Source organism: Coenobita brevimanus, chromosome 90 (assembly GCF_032717465.1).
Source record: "Coenobita brevimanus isolate Jiangsu-jjx chromosome 90, ASM3271746v2, whole genome shotgun sequence".
Taxonomy (NCBI): Eukaryota; Metazoa; Arthropoda; class Malacostraca; order Decapoda; family Coenobitidae; genus Coenobita; species Coenobita brevimanus.
The window spans coordinates 82,557-98,733 of NC_137043.1; positions in this window are offsets into that span (position 1 = coordinate 82,557).

The following is a 16,177-nucleotide window of genomic DNA, read 5'->3' on the forward strand; positions in this document are numbered from 1 at the left end:
ACATCCCCCTCTCTCATATACCCTTCCACTCCGTCCCTCCATCTCATCCTTGGCCTCCCTCAGTAAAGCAAAGCCGTTTTCTACGTCCGTGACTACAATAAGGCGGGTCCAAGATAGAGAAGGACTATATAGATAAGAATGTGTGTTATTGTGAGTCCTAGATTGTTAAGTATGTGAGTTTCTGATAAGGCATACCTCTCTCGCCTTTGCCCCCATCACCCTCCCTCACCAACACACAAACGTCACCGCGATATTTGTATTTAGTGGGGATCATGGTGGTAGGTGGTGGCGACCATCATCCACTCACTTGATGTAGTGATGCCTAATTCTTCCTTCACCTTTATCATTCCTTTTCTGTGTCTGTCCTCCTCTCTTCCCATTTCTCACCATCATCCACTCACTTGATGTAGTGATGCCTACTTCTTCCTTCACCTTTATCATTCTTTTTGCGTCTGTCCTCCTTTCCTCCTATATCTCTCATCTTTCCTGTCACTTTTCATTACTCTTCTTTCCTTTTCAGGTGGCTTTACATTGAGTGACAAGCCTAATGGTTACCTGTAGGCCAGGAAACTAACTACAACGCTGGGTGGTAACCATAAAACCAACCCATACGTGTTCCCTACGTGTCAACAAATGGGTTGGCGGAGGGTTAGTGCCCCTCCCCGTAAACCAACTAACTCAAAGACAAACGGCCACCCCTTACAGTATTATGGCGTCTGGCTAGAGATAGACAGATAGACAGATGGACAGTTTCTAACCTCTTTCATACGCTGAACAAAATCCGTCATTATTAGCAAAAATGAAAAAGGTAATCAAAACTCCTACCATCGTCATTATCATCATCATCAGTCATCATCATCGACGTCATCATCATAATCATTACAGTTATTACGATCATTACCACCATTAACATTATTATTATCATTTCCATCTTCATCATCATCATTACAATCATTACCATCATCATCACCATCATTACCATCATTACCACCAACATCATCATCATCATCATCATTACCATCATCATCATCATCATCATCATTACCATCCTTACCATCATCAGTCATCATCATCATCATCATCATCATCATCATTACTACCATCATCATCATCTTCATCATTCCAACCTCAATTTTCAGCCAAAAGATGATGTGGGTTGAGATCTAGGAACGTATTCTCTCAATGTGTGTGTGTGTGTGTGTGTGTGTGTGTGTGTGTGTGTGTGTGTGATCACCAGTTTCTCTCTCTCTCTCTCTCTAACAGGTGATGAGCGGCGGCCTTTTGACTCTGGGTGCTGTATGGTAATGTGGGGTGAAGGTGGGTACACGCACACACACACGCACACACACACACACACACACACACACACACACACACACAGTACATATTGCCTTAGAAGTGTGTGTGTGTGTGTGTGTGTGTGTGTGTGTGTGTGTGTGTGTGAGAGAGAGAGAGAGAGAGAGAGAGAGAGAGAGAGAGAGAGAGAGATACACCTTCCATCACCTCCAACCCTACCTTACCCCACACTCTTAGAGTTATGGGTTTACGCGGTTACCTAACACCTGTTCCTTAGCGATTTATTTTGCATACTACACCTTACTCTCTCTCTCTCTCTCACCACGATGACGTCACGGCTCACCTGGCCACCTCGATCGAATTTATATGACAACGATCATTCAGGCTACAGTGCTTATGAATTTCAGTCTATACCCCTTTCATCTTAACCTGGCCCAAATTTTCGTCCCTTTGCAGCTTATTTCACGTAGGTCAGTGAGGGAAAGACATTACTACGGCTCTACGTCCTTTCCATAGCACTTCTTCGTGACTAGCATTGTATTTCAATGTTATGCCATTTTTACAACTCAGCAATCAAGGCAGAGAGACAGCACACTTGACAGACATATGTGATCGTCAAGATGAAACGAAGCACCGGGCTGCAATATCTAAGTCTGAACGTTAATCGGACCCCTGAGCCTCGTTTCCTCTTGATGGTCACATATCTGGAGCTAGTGTGGCCGCACTCTTAGGCTTACAATACTGGAAAATATCAAAGTTACAATACGCAAAATATTGCTCTCAGACTTACAATCGTTTCCTCCTGACAGTCACATATCTGGAGCTAGTGTGGCCGCACACTTATGCTTACAATATTGGAATATATCAGCCTTAGTTACAATACACAAAATATTGCTCTCAAACTTAGAATACTTCCAGATATTGCTCTTGGCCAAGTCTATCTAGCTATCTATTGCCAGACGCAATAATCCCATAGGGGGTGGCCACAAACAAATCGCCTCCACGTCGCCCTGTCCCCCGCCATTTCACTGCCCTGCTTCCAACTCACACCTCCCTCTCTCATATACCTCACCACTCCATCCCTCCATCTCATCCTTGGCCCCCCCCTCCCCCTCTCCCCCTCCACCTCACTCACATACACTCTCCTCGTCAGTCTCTCACTCTCCATGTAATACTCTGAAACCTTAGTTGTAGGACTTTAAAATAGCGACTCTCTTCCCCACATATATATTTCCCAAAATTTCAACTTACATCAGTGCAAGTCTATTACTGATTTTTTTTCTTTTTAATGAAGGACACCAGTAATCTACAATATGGAACTGATTTGTATTGAATTTTTCTTCCTCTGTTCATCTGTAAACAAATGCTCCTGTATCAATTTTAGGCACATGTCTCCAAAATACTGATCTTAGTTACAATGCTTTAAAATATGCTTCATGGCACTGTGGTAGGTGGTGGCGACCATCATCCACCCACTAGATGTAGTGATGCCTACTTCTTCCTTCACCTTTATAATTCCTTTTGAGTCTACTCTCCTTTTTCCTATTTTCTTTTTCTGTGTTTGTCCTCCTCTCTTCCTACATCTCCCATCTTTCCTGTCACTTTTCATTACTCTTCTTTCCTTTTCAGGTGGCTTTACACTGAGTGACAAGCCAAATGGTTACCTGTAAGCCAGGAAACCATTTACAACGCTGGGTGGTAACCATATAACCAAACCATAAGTGTTTCCTACGTGTCAGCGAGTGGGCTGGCGGAGGGTTAGTGCTCCTCCCCGTAAAACAACTAACTCAAAGATAAACGGCCACCCCTTACAGGATTATGGCGTCTGGCTACAGATAGATAGATAGACAGAATTCCAGTGCTTTAAAATATAGATTACAGATTAACAATAAAACAAAACATCATTCTCAGAGTTAAAAATAAACACCAGTTAAGCTTTATATACATCAAAGGTTTATGATCCTTCAGACTATCGCTCCTACAGGCAAGAATATTTCCACACACTGATCTTAGCTTTCCACTGCTTTATAATATCGTTCCTTTGAGCAAAAATACAGGTAAATTCTTAATGATAGGTCTTTGGCGCACTAAATGGCTCTACCTTAACCGATTTCCTGCCCCTACACACCTCTCCCTCCAGGTAAAATTATTCAGGACAGGCGCCTGATTAGTGGTTTAACAGGTAACACTTGTGTCGGCGCGGTTACCATGTTAATGTATGCTTAAACACCTTGGATACCACCTCGTTACACGCGCACGCACTCACGCGCGCACGCACACACACACACACACACACACACACACACACACACACACACACACTAACTGTTCTCATTCATAAACTGCTTCACACTCACACACACTCACACTTGCTAGACAGGTAGGAAGATCATTTTGTGTACATGTTTAAATACACACACACACACACACACACACACACACACACACACATATACACACCCCAAGCCCCTGTCATACACCATTACACACACACATCAAACACCTTACCTTTGACATCTCCATACTTATCACTCACCATCATACACACACCACACCTTCCACACACCGTCTATACAAACACCAACCACTACACAAACACCCATATACCCCGCCAAGCACTACATACATACCTATACCCTTGTCATACACCACTATACAAGGGGTTCATTGGCTGGCACATGTTCGAATCCATAGTGTGTGTGTGTGTGTGTGTGTGTGTGTGTGTGTGTGTGTGTGTGTGTGTGTGTGTGTGTGTGTGTGTGTGTGTGAGAGAGAGAGAGAGAGAGAGAGAGAGAGAGAGAGAGAGAGAGCACCCAAGCTTGTCGTAAATAGCAGACACACCAATATTGACAGCCACAAACCTTCACAGAAATTCTTCTCGAGGGAAGGCTAAAGAAATCCTACATATGTCCAGCCAAAATAATGACCATGAAGGATCTCTGCTGCCTATCCTACACCCTTCCTCATGGTGGGGATCCTATCAACACACTGCCCACGAAGGATTTAGCACCTCCTCCTTTCCCTTCCCTGATCTTCCCTTCCATTTATTTTCAGTTCTTTCCTCCTCTGTTCTATATTTCCTTGCACTGAGTTTCCCTACTTTGCCCTATCCTCCCTCCCCTCCCTTCTTCTCTCCCTCCTCTTTCCTTCCTCTTCTTGCCTCCCTTGCTCTTGTCTTTCCTTCCCCGTCCTTCTCTTCCCTTCCCTATCTTGTTCTACCTTTGTTTACTCATCCTTGCCCTCCTCCTCCCATTTCTTCCTTCCGTGCTTTCATCTTCCCATCCTTTCCTTTCCCCTTCCCTAGCCTCTCTTATCCCTGCTTGTTCTTCTCTTCCTTTCTCAGCCATCCTTTCTCTTCCCCTGCTCTGCCTCCCCCCTCTTCCTGTTTCCTTCCTACCTCTCTCCTCCTACCTTTTGCACTCTCCTTATTCCAAATCTTTCATCCCTCCTCTCTCCTCCCCTCCCCTCCTCCCACCTTCCTTTGTCTCCCTTTCCTCCCCCACCCAACTCTCCTGACACCCTCCCGCCAGTCATAAAATACCCAATAAAACTCTATGGCTTGGTGAACGCATGTCTCTTCAGAATAACATTGGCCGCCTCGAGTAGGTCTTTGAATACGTGCCTAGCCAATGGATCCTTTTTACAGTAGTGTATGACAGGGGTTTGGAGTGTGTATATATGGTGCTTGATGGGCTTGGTGTGTGTGTAGGTGGTGTATGATGTGTGTATATGGTGTGTGGAAAGTGGGATGTGTGTGTAGTGGATAATGACAAGTGTTGGGTAGGTGTGATGTGTTTATATGATGGTAGATGAAAGGGACCTGAGGTGTTTATATGTGTGTGGGTGTTTGGATGTGTGTATATTGGTAAATGGTATAGGGAAGGTGTGAAGTGTGGACAGTGAGTGTGTATGTATATGTGTGTAATCTAGGTGTGTGTATAATGATAAACGATATGGGCTTAATGTGTTTATAAATGGGGTTTGATGTGTGTATGCATCATGTATGTCAGGAATGAAGTCTGTATATGTGATGTATGATAACGGCTAGGTGTGTGTGTGTGTGTGTGTGTGTGTGTGTGTGTGTGTGTGTGTGTGTGTGTGTGTGTGTGTGTGTGTGTGTGTGTGTGTGTGTGTGTCTGTGCTATTATGTGACAGGAATATGGTGCCCAAAATAAGAGGTGAAGAAGGAAGGATATTCTTCATTTTAATCGTGTGTGTGTGTGTGTGTGTGTGTGTGTGTGTGTGTGTGTGTGTGTGTGTGTGTGTGTGTGTGTGTGCTTTCCTCGTGAATAAAAATGGTGACATGTTCCTCGTACATAGACACAGAGACAAGCTTAACAGGTGTATTACAAGTGTTTGACGTTAGTAAGAATGGTGAGACAGATTTGACTAGAGAATAAGGCTGTCAAAGTTACCAAATAGGACAAGGGAGGGACATGTAAAGGACTTGTAAGGAGGGATGTGAAATGCTTTGACAGTGTGAGTTTGAAAGACTCCTCTATGTTTTACCTGTCGAGTGTACCTGAACGATGCTGTCTGAAACTGAGTGGACCTAAGTGAAATTGACGTAGCCTTAATAAACCAATGTCATTTTTTTTTATCGTACTGTGTCATTTGATTCGTGTTATTTCCAGACGATTTAGTTCTGTTTAAAGGAGACACGGGACTGAAGGTGCTCGATACAGCCTTCATTAACAAGTGTACTACCTGAGGCCCTACCTATGTTAATTGGAATCACCTGTTGGAATTATATGATAAAGATGATATGGATGGGACTGTGGTTAAGGGGTTTATCTTAGGACTATCATTCTCTCTCTCTCTCTCTCTCTCTCTCTCTCAACTAACGATTTTTTTCGTAAGCTCTTCAAGTATTACTTACTATGAAGGCTGGACCACCTTGTAATTCCCCCCCCCTCTCTTTTTCTCTCTCACACACACACACACACACACATTATGATGGCTGGACCACCTTCTAACTTTCTCTCCCACTTCCCTCTCTCTCTCTCTCTCTCTCTCTCTCTCTCACACACACACACACACACCATTTCAGATGGAGACCTGTATTTTTATGTGGGCGAAAGATAACTCACACGTGTGTAGGTATAGCTGTCGCCTTCCTACAGGCCTGTCTCTTACTGATAACACACCCACCTCTACACACACCATATACACACACGTGGGAGATAGCTAAGGAGTGTGTAGGAAGAGAGAGGATGAGGGTAGAGCTTTGATAACAGACCTACACACACACACACACACACACACACACACATACACACACACACCTGGCCCTCAACATTCCAGCCCCGACGTTTGCATCAACATCACAATCATTCCAGAGTAAAATAAGAAGAGGTGGAGCCCCGGAGCGTCCCTTGCACCCCGACCGACCACCCACGGACACGGACGAGGGCGGGGTCGTTTGCGTAACCCCGCCTACGCCCACCTTTCCCGCCCACTCTCTTCTCCGCCCACTCTTTGTACTTTTATTCCTACCGCCTCTTTTCTCTCACGCATCTTCGACATTCCCCTCTTCCATCTTCCTTCGCCTGAGTCTTCTTCATGTTCATGTGTGTGTGTGTGTGTGTGTGTGTGTGTGTGTGTGTGTGTGTGTGTGTGTGTGTGTGTGTGTGTGTGTGTGTGTGTGTGTGTGTGTGTGTGTGTGTGTGTGTGTGTGTGTGTGTGTGTTCTTGTTCTTATTCTTGAAGAAAATTTTGAAAGAGACCTTCACTGTACTTAAATTATTCATCCCACATCATTTACTTTCACAAGATAAATCCTCCTGTCTACGACCTCCTCACTCCTCACTATATTCCATGGCCCATATTCTCGTCAGTTGAGGAAGTTCCCTAACACCTTTTCCCAAGCGATTTATTTAGCTTACTACACCTTATCGTCCTCTTCTGATACATAAATTCTTCCAATATCGCCACACTTTGCATGCATAACGTACAGCTGGATATTAGCTTCCCACTTTCAATAATAAATCGCTGAGGAAGAGGTGTTAGGTCACTCACGTAATCACACAAAGCTCTCTCTTTCTCTCTCTCTCTCTCTCTCTGCCACACACACACACACACACACACACACACACACACATATAAGCACAAACACAAAACATATATACACAACCATATACACATATACAAAACACACAGCAGATATTCTGTCTGTCTGTCTGTCTGTCTGTCTGTCTCTCTCTCTCTCTCTCTCTCTCTCTCTCTCTCTCTCTCTCTCTCTCCTTGAGGGATAAAAGCCACACACTGATGCCTTTAACAGTATGCAAATTTGGCTTAACACAATGGCTCTGTAAGACTCGCCAAAGACGGAAATTTGTCAAGAATATATTATGCAACTTCCTCTACGTTCTTTTATATCTATCTTTTTCTCTATCTATCTATCTTTCTATGTCAGTCTATCTTTCAGTGTCTGTCTATCCATCTACCTGTCTGCCATTCTATTCTTCTATTTTCTATTGATCTATCTCTTTATCTATTCATCTATCCATTTATCTATCTGTCTATCTGTCTTTCAGTTCCTGTCTATCTGCCTGTATGCCAGTCATTCTATTCATCTATCTGTCAATCTACTTTTCGTCTGTCTGGCTACTCATTAAACCATCCATCCATCCATCCATCCATCTCTCTCTCTCTCTCTACCTATCTATTTATCTGCCTATCTATCTATCTACATCCTATCTATCAATCAATGTCTATCTATATCTATCTACTGAATAACACAGCACCAGAAGATCCCTTACAATCAATATAAAACACCAGACCATATACTGAATGAGCGGCAGAGATGGGAAAAATATTGATCTGAGTAAGAGTGTCAGAGATAGAAATTACAATGCATGGAAATATTGCTATGGGAATTAAGAGATACAGAGATGGAAATGCAGAGAGATGAGCTGGCTAGGAAATGCAGAGGTGGAGATCGAAGATGTGTTGGCTAAGAGTTGATGGCATGGAAATGAAGAGTGATGAGTTGGTCAGGAATTGCAGAGGTAAGTAATATGGTGTGTGTGTGTGTGTGTGTGTGTGTGTGTGTGTGTGTGTGTGTGTGTGTGTGTGTGTGTGAGAGAGAGAGAGAGAGATGGTGCTAGTACACTCTTTCATCTCTAACATAACCAAAACTGTCATCCTACAAAATGAGATATAAGAATTCCACTCCATATATATTTACTTGGAATCCTTAATCACACACCAAAATCCCTCACATACTTCTGTCTATCTATCTATCTATTGCCAGACGCCTTAATCCCGTAAGGGGTGGCCACAAATAAATCGCCTCCATGTCACCCTGTCCCCTGCCATTTCACTGCCCTGCTCCCAGCTCACACACCCCTCTCTCATATACCTCTCCACTCCATCCCTCCATCTCATCCTTGGCCTCCCCCTCCCTCTCCCCCTTTCCACCTCACTCACATACACTCTCCTCGTCAGTCTCTCGCTCTCCATCCTCTCATATATTTCACTACCCTATTTTGGTTTTCTTGCAATCCTTCATTAATACTGCTCCCCCCCCCCCATTTCACAAATATATTTCTATCTCTTCCCCCCAACATAAATATTCTCTCACTATCTTCCTGTCTTCCTCTGCATACCACTCCATCTTCTCCTAACTCAACTTTTTATCTTTCACTCCTTCCCATCCTTCCCTCCTACAAAGCATATTCCCAAACCATTGTCTCATTCTTCACTTCCTTCAGACACTCCAAACACGCCACCTCGAGCAGATGAAATCAGGGATGTGTGTGTGTGTGTGTGTGTGTGTGTGTGTGTGTGTGTGTGTGTGTGTGTGTGTGTGTGTGTGTGTGTGTGTGTGTTAGGATAAGCAAGTAGGTAGGTAGGTAAGTAAAGACTTGGGCAGGTGTGTGTGTGTGTGTGTGTGTGTGTGTGTGTGTGTGTGTGTGTGTGTGTGTGTGTGTGTGTGTGTGTGTGTGTGTACCTCTATCTATCAATCTATTTCTATCTATCATTCTCTCTCTCTCTCTCCATTATCTATTTATCTATCTATTTCTATATCAGTCTATCAATCTTGCTATGACTACGGTCTCTCTCTCTCTCTCTCTCTCTCTCTCTCAACTTAGGAAAGATCTCTCACATATAAGAACCTAATGAAGACTATAGTTAAAATACCTCTCTTTAGATTAACAGAAAACAGGATAAGTCACTGGAACGCAGGAGTTACGAGATAGAGGGAAGAAAGAGATCTTATTATATCCCTCCTTTACTACAGATCCCTCCTAGAGTCAATAAAAAATAATACGGAGATGGTAAGAATAAAGTACAGAATAAGTTGCCGGAAGTATGGGGTTAGGGGATGGAAGGGTAATAATTGGTAACTGGCTATGAGAGAAAGAGAGAGAGAGAGAGAGAGAGAGAGAGAGAGAAGAGGAAGGAATATATGGAGGGAAGGAGAGATGGAGAGGGAGAGAGAGGGGATATTTCTGAGTAAATATAACAGAATTGGCACCATTATATTTTCTTCTCTCTCTATATATATATATTTTTTTTTACCTCTTTTTAACCACAATATTTCAGTTCATCCCTCCCTGTCTTTCTCCTTCCCTTCTCCCTCTTCTTCTCTCCCTCCTCCCTCCTCTCCTCCTCCTCTCTCCCTCACCTCTAGCTTCTGTACTTCTATTAACATTTCTTTCTCCCTCAGCCTCCCTTCACCCCCCCCCTCCTGTTTCCTTCAACTCTCCTTCCCCTTCTTGTTTTGGCCGTCTTGTTCTCCTCCTTCCCCTCCTTAACATCCTTCCTTCTCTCCCACTCCCTCACCTCCTACCTCTGGCCTCCTCTTCCTCCTCCTCCTTTCTCAACATATCAGTCTCTCTCTCATTTTCTCTACTCGTTTCACTTCCTCTCTAACTCATCTCCTAACATAACCCTCTCTCTCTCTCTCTCTCTCTCTCTCTCTCTCACCTCAGTCAGCTTCCTCCTCTCCCTACTGCATCATCATCTCCTCCTCTTCCTCCTCCTCCTCCTTTCAACATCTCACTCTCTCTCCCTTCCCTACCCCTCTCAGCTCAACACCTCTCCTCACACACCCCACACACGCAACCTTCCCACCACCACACAAACCACCACCCCGTCAAAAAACACCCACGGATTTACACACTCACACACACACACACACTCTCTCTCTCAGTCAGCCCCAATATCGGGGGTGCCCACACCACTTATACTCCCCCAAATCAATATCATCAAGTCCAATGCTCTTAAAGTCACCCTGCACCTCCCCCACAGCGATAAGCACAGGCAGATATCCATTGACTTTCTCTGCTCTCAATGTGTGTTAAAACCTTCGCTTTTTAATTCTGTCTTCACTACTATCTATCTATCTATCTATCTATTGTCACACGTCTTAATCCCATAAAAGGTGGCCGCAAACAGATCGCCTCCATGTCGCCCTGTCCCTTGCTATTTCACTGCCCTGCTCCCAGCTCACACCCCCCTCTCTCATATACCTCTCCTCTCCATCCCTCCATCTCATCCTTTGCCTCCCCCTGCCTCTCCCCCCTCCACCTCACTCACATACACCGTCCTCGTCAGTCTCTCAATCCTCTCCATCTGGCCAAACCACCTCAGTGTGTTTTACTACTACACACACCAAACACTCTAAGTCTGGGAGTCTCTGTAAGGAAAATAATGACCATTTAGACAGAAGTTTTACGACACTTTGCTCCTGTATAAATCATTAAAGTATTGGTTAAGGTCTGTTATGAATCCAATCACTGGGTTAGAGAGAGAGAGAGAGAGAGAGAGAGAGAGAGAGAGAGAGTGGGTTTTGGTTCTTGCTTCGAGGCAACGCAGTCAGTCGGGTTGCTATTTTTTTTTTTTTAATGCAAGGAAGAAGGAACCAAAGGCCAGGAGCCCGCAAACCGTTCCTTCCAAGAAAAAAATAATAATACAAAAGAGAGCCAAAGTCAAGATCCGTTCATTTCGAGATGCCTGGAATCACTGCGTCTGAAAGAGGAAGTAGGAAATACAGCCAGGGGGAGACAGTTCCAGAGTTGACCTGTTGTATAAATGAAAGACGGGGAGCAATGGGTATCTCTTGCATTAGAGAGCTGAACAGAAAAGGGATTCGAGTTTGTTGCCAGACGGGTGCTAGACGGGTAAGATGAGGAGGCTGTGATTTTAAACGCCACCTGCCTTTCCGCTACGGTGCTGGCTTTTGTTTTACTACTCTTAAGGGTTTTATTTAGTTTGGGGGAGAGATTTTGATTCTGAGGAGTTCAGTGAAGTAGTGATTCATTTTCATTACCAGGATATTTTCTTATAATGAAGTTATCTGGAATTACCAAGATATTTCCAGATGCCCAATTTCCACATTCACAGGGACTGTCATATCTAGTGTGTGTCCCTAACTGTACCACTCACTCACTCACCCACTAACTGTCCCTACTTGAAGGATGAAATCTGGCAAGTCACAACCATAGAGTTATAAGACAAATTCTGCTGGGGACAGAGGGGGGTAGAGAGAGGGGGTTAAGGGGAGGGGGTGGAGGGATGCATGGCGTAAGGGGTGAAGGGTGCTGGTGGTGTGTCTGGTGTGCATGAGGGACGTGTCTGGGGTGTATCTGTATCTGAGGTGTAGTGTGCATCTAGGGTGTGTATATCTGAGAAGTGTGCAAAGACAAATACACCTTTTAGAATGTGTTGAAGTGGCATATACCTCTAGGGTGGGTGCGGCTATCAGAGTTGTCCTTTATCTTGTCCCCAGCTTCCCTCCCTTTACCCCCCTTCCTCACTCCCTTCTCCCCTTACTGCCCCTTCCCCTCTCCCTAACACCCCCTCTCTCACTATTTCTCCACTATATATAAACGCTTATGAATATGTTCCCTCCCTATTTATATGCAGACGATCCAAGTCGGGCGAAAACGGTTATACCTTCCCAATACAGTAGTTGCCATGTGAGTGGAAGGTTTCCACAAAATGCGCTATTGGACTCAAAGGGTTAATTTCTCTCTCTCTCTCTCTCTCTCTCTCTCTCTCTCTCATGGTATAGAAACGCGTAGTATCGTTTATAAAGGATTCACCATGTTTGTATGCGTCGGTCTTGGTCACCTAAAGGCGGCTCTCCACGTTGCTCGATCTCTGGCAGTCTCCCTGTTCAGTCCCTTATCCCTGAGATCACACTGTCTATGGCCTCGTCCCAGGTCTTTTTCGGTTTGCCTCTCACAATGCTGGATATAAAACACCTCGACCCGTATTCTCGTCTGTTAAGGAAGCTCCCTAACACCTTTTCCTAAGCGATTTATTTTGCTTGTTACACCTTACTGTCCTCGTCTGTGTTACATAAATCTTTCCTATGTAACCATACTCTGCATAAATAACGCAGAAAAGGATAGTAACCAATCCTATAAAAAAAAAAAAAAATCGCTAAGGAAAAGGTGTTAGGGAGACTCTTTACTAGACGATCGTGAAACCTCCCGTCACCTTTTGAGAGATCGAACCTATGCAAGACCAACACCCGTACTGGCGCGCTGATGCCACTAGACTACAAGGCGACGCGAAAAATGGCATAGAAAACACTGAAAGGGCTAACAAAGCAGTGTACAGGATGGCAGAAGTAAATAAAGATACTGGACTACAAAGGAAGAAGAAATAATAATCTGACATTCTTGGACTGCGTGTTTTGTGGTTAGGGAGCTCTCTCTCTCTCTCTCTCTCTCTCTCTCTCTCTCTCTCTCTCTCTTAGACATGAAGCAAAGTTTTCTCCAAGAAGAATAATACGGAGAAGGAAAGTGCGTGCCACAATCAAATGCCTGGTATCTTATTAATCAAGAGTAGCATTCCATGGTGTACAGGCGTGGGAAAAAATTCGTCTACACATCCACCATGTTCTAAATCTCCCTTTCCTCTGCTGGCTAATATTCCTGAGCACTTAGAGGCTTGGTGTGCTCCTCTGCCCATAGATGAGTCTCTCTGATATGATACGTAAGGGAGGAAAGTGACGGACATGCCCTAAGTGTGAAGCAGACGCAGTGGAATGGTAGGTGAACATTTGACTCCAGTAATGATGACGATGATGATGATGATTATTACTATTACTATTATTATTATTATTATTACTCTTATTGGTATTATTATTATTATTATTATTATTATTATTATTATTGCTCGCTTAAAGGCAGTCTTAGGTTGGCCCCGCTCGATACATGAGGCCAGCAATGAGTCCCAACTCAGGAAACAGTGGCCCGATTGGACTGGAAATTGTTTACTTCATCAAGTTAGTGCATTTTAACGGTACCTTGCTCTAACAAAAATTACGCTACGTTGCGCAGTTTTTGCTGTTACGGTAACAAACAAACCAACAAACAGACATCGGATCGATATAGATTATTATTATTATTATTATTATTATTATTATTATTATTATTATTACTATTATTATCATCATCAATGCTGCTGCTCCTACTACTACTACCACTACTACTACTACTGCTGCTGCTGCTGCTGCTGCTACTTCTACTACTACTATCATTACGACTACTACTATTGTTCTTGCGGCTTCAGGCTGATTTGAACGTGAACCCCGTGGACTGCAGGCTGAGTTTACCCTTGTACTGCCTCATTTATCCTGCTATATGAGGATAGAGAACAGGGAAGGCACTGAAGGAGGGCTAGATAACAGGGTGGGCTGGCTACCTGGTTATAACAGTGCCACCACGTGAAGGCGTCCCTCTCCACCACGCCAAAGGGACTGACACCTACACAGCAAGAGAGAGAGAGAGAGAGAGAGAGAGAGAGTCAGTCCAAACACGTGTCTGATGTAATCCTGAAGAATAGGGGGATTGGCGGATTAAGACGTCAGGAATATCAAACCTCATCGAATCCACGTCCATTTGATACCGGCTTGGGGCAGGGCTGGATCGGCGATTACATTAAGAATTAAGGAGATTACACCAAGAATTAAGGCGATTACATTAAGAATTAAGAAATCACCTTGAAGTGTTCAGTAGGTGAGAGGTAAAGGCGATTATACCAGATGGTGTGGGTGTGTGTGTGTGATGGAATTATCATAATCAGGTATGGCTGGTATTATACTAAGTAATTCACTTCTCTCTCTCTCTCTCTCTTCCTGTGTACCTCTAGCCTTCTGTCTTCTACACGTGTTCCTATCACCTCTTCACTCCGATAACTCTTTTAGATACTGATACACATTTGAACATCTTACATTGCAGCTGTTCGATGTGGATGTGATAGGATGCGTTAGGAGAAACACACTGAAGTGGTTTGGCCATGCGGAGAGGATGGAGAGTGAGAGACTGACGAGGAGTGTATGTGAGTGAGGTGGAGGGGGGGAGAGGGAGGGGGAGGCCAAGGAAGAGATGGAGGGGTGGAGTGGAGAGGTATATGAGAGAGGGGTGTGTGAACTGGGAGCAGGGCAATGAAATGGCAGGGGGCAGGGCGACATGGAGGCGATTTGTTTGTGGCCACCCCTTACGGGATTAAGGCGTCTGGCAATAGATAGACAGATAGATAGACACTGCCACTGACAACGGGATATAACTCTTCAATGTAACTAAGGAATCTATACCTTTTTCACAATAACTTGGCTTAAGTTTACCCTCCATCATAAATGCTGAGTTGTAAGAATACACTGGCACCAGAATATGATGCTAGTCACGAAGAAGTGCAATGGAAATGATGTAGTGCTCTATTGTTGTCTTTTTCCGCCAGTATGCTATGTGAAAGAAGCTGAAAGATGAAAATTGGGCCAAGTTAAAGTGAAAGAATTTTTTTTATTGCACCTGTATTTTCAGTGGTTTTGATCCGATTGTAGCCAAACTCGGTGAAAGGGTCGAGGATCAGCCAAGGAAATGACCTGAGTGCGTATGAAAGAAAGGATGAAAGGGATACAGCAGAGGAGGGAGAATGATGGTGTGTGTGTGTGTGTGTGTGTGTGTGTGTGTGTGTGTGTGTGTGTGTGTGTGTGTGTGTGTGTGTGTGTGTGTGTGTGTGTGTGTGTGTGTGTCTACCTACCTAGACGATTCCCCTACCAAAACACCTCTACTCAAAACACTTATAACAGCACTTTAACCCTATCGCTGGGTACAAAGTCTCTCAGCAGAACCAAACCTCTTGATATTATCCTGATTACTTAAATGTATTTATATAAGTAAATAAGTGAACTCTCTTGCTACTACAGATACCCCTTAAGCTCAATAAAGTCGCCTAAATAAATAAATAAATGAGCTGACAGTGAAAATAATAAAGGAAGGACATTAACATACAGAGTTAAAAGGAGACTCATTCTACCTAATTCAATTTCACAGATCTCTCCTTTAAATGTATGAAAAAGTAATTGGTGGTACACACACACACACACACACACACACACACACACACACACACACACACACACACACCATCATTCTCCCTCCTCTGCTGTATCACTATCACACACACACACACACACACACACACACACACACACACACCATCATTCTCCCTCCTCTGCTGTATCCCTTTCACACACACACACACACACACACACACACACACACACACACAATATAAAATTATCTCTACTGAACTCAAGCAATATAGCATTTCATATCTATTTCTTACGTATTAACAATTGACTGTGAGGATTTCTGTCTACGTCGATACTCTGATGACTTAATTCCGGAAGGGGTAGCCACAAACAAATCGCCTCCACGTCACTCTGTCCTTTGCCAACAAGCTGCCCTTTCTCCAGCTCACCCTGCTTCACTCATACCTCTCCATCCCATTCCATCTCCTCTCTCTCTCTCTCTCTCTCTCTCTCTCTCTCTCTCTCTCAAATAAAATCCCGAAATTCTGCTCACGACAGGGAAAGGAGGCACGCCCTCCAGATGGCAAAATACGATTATGGTGTG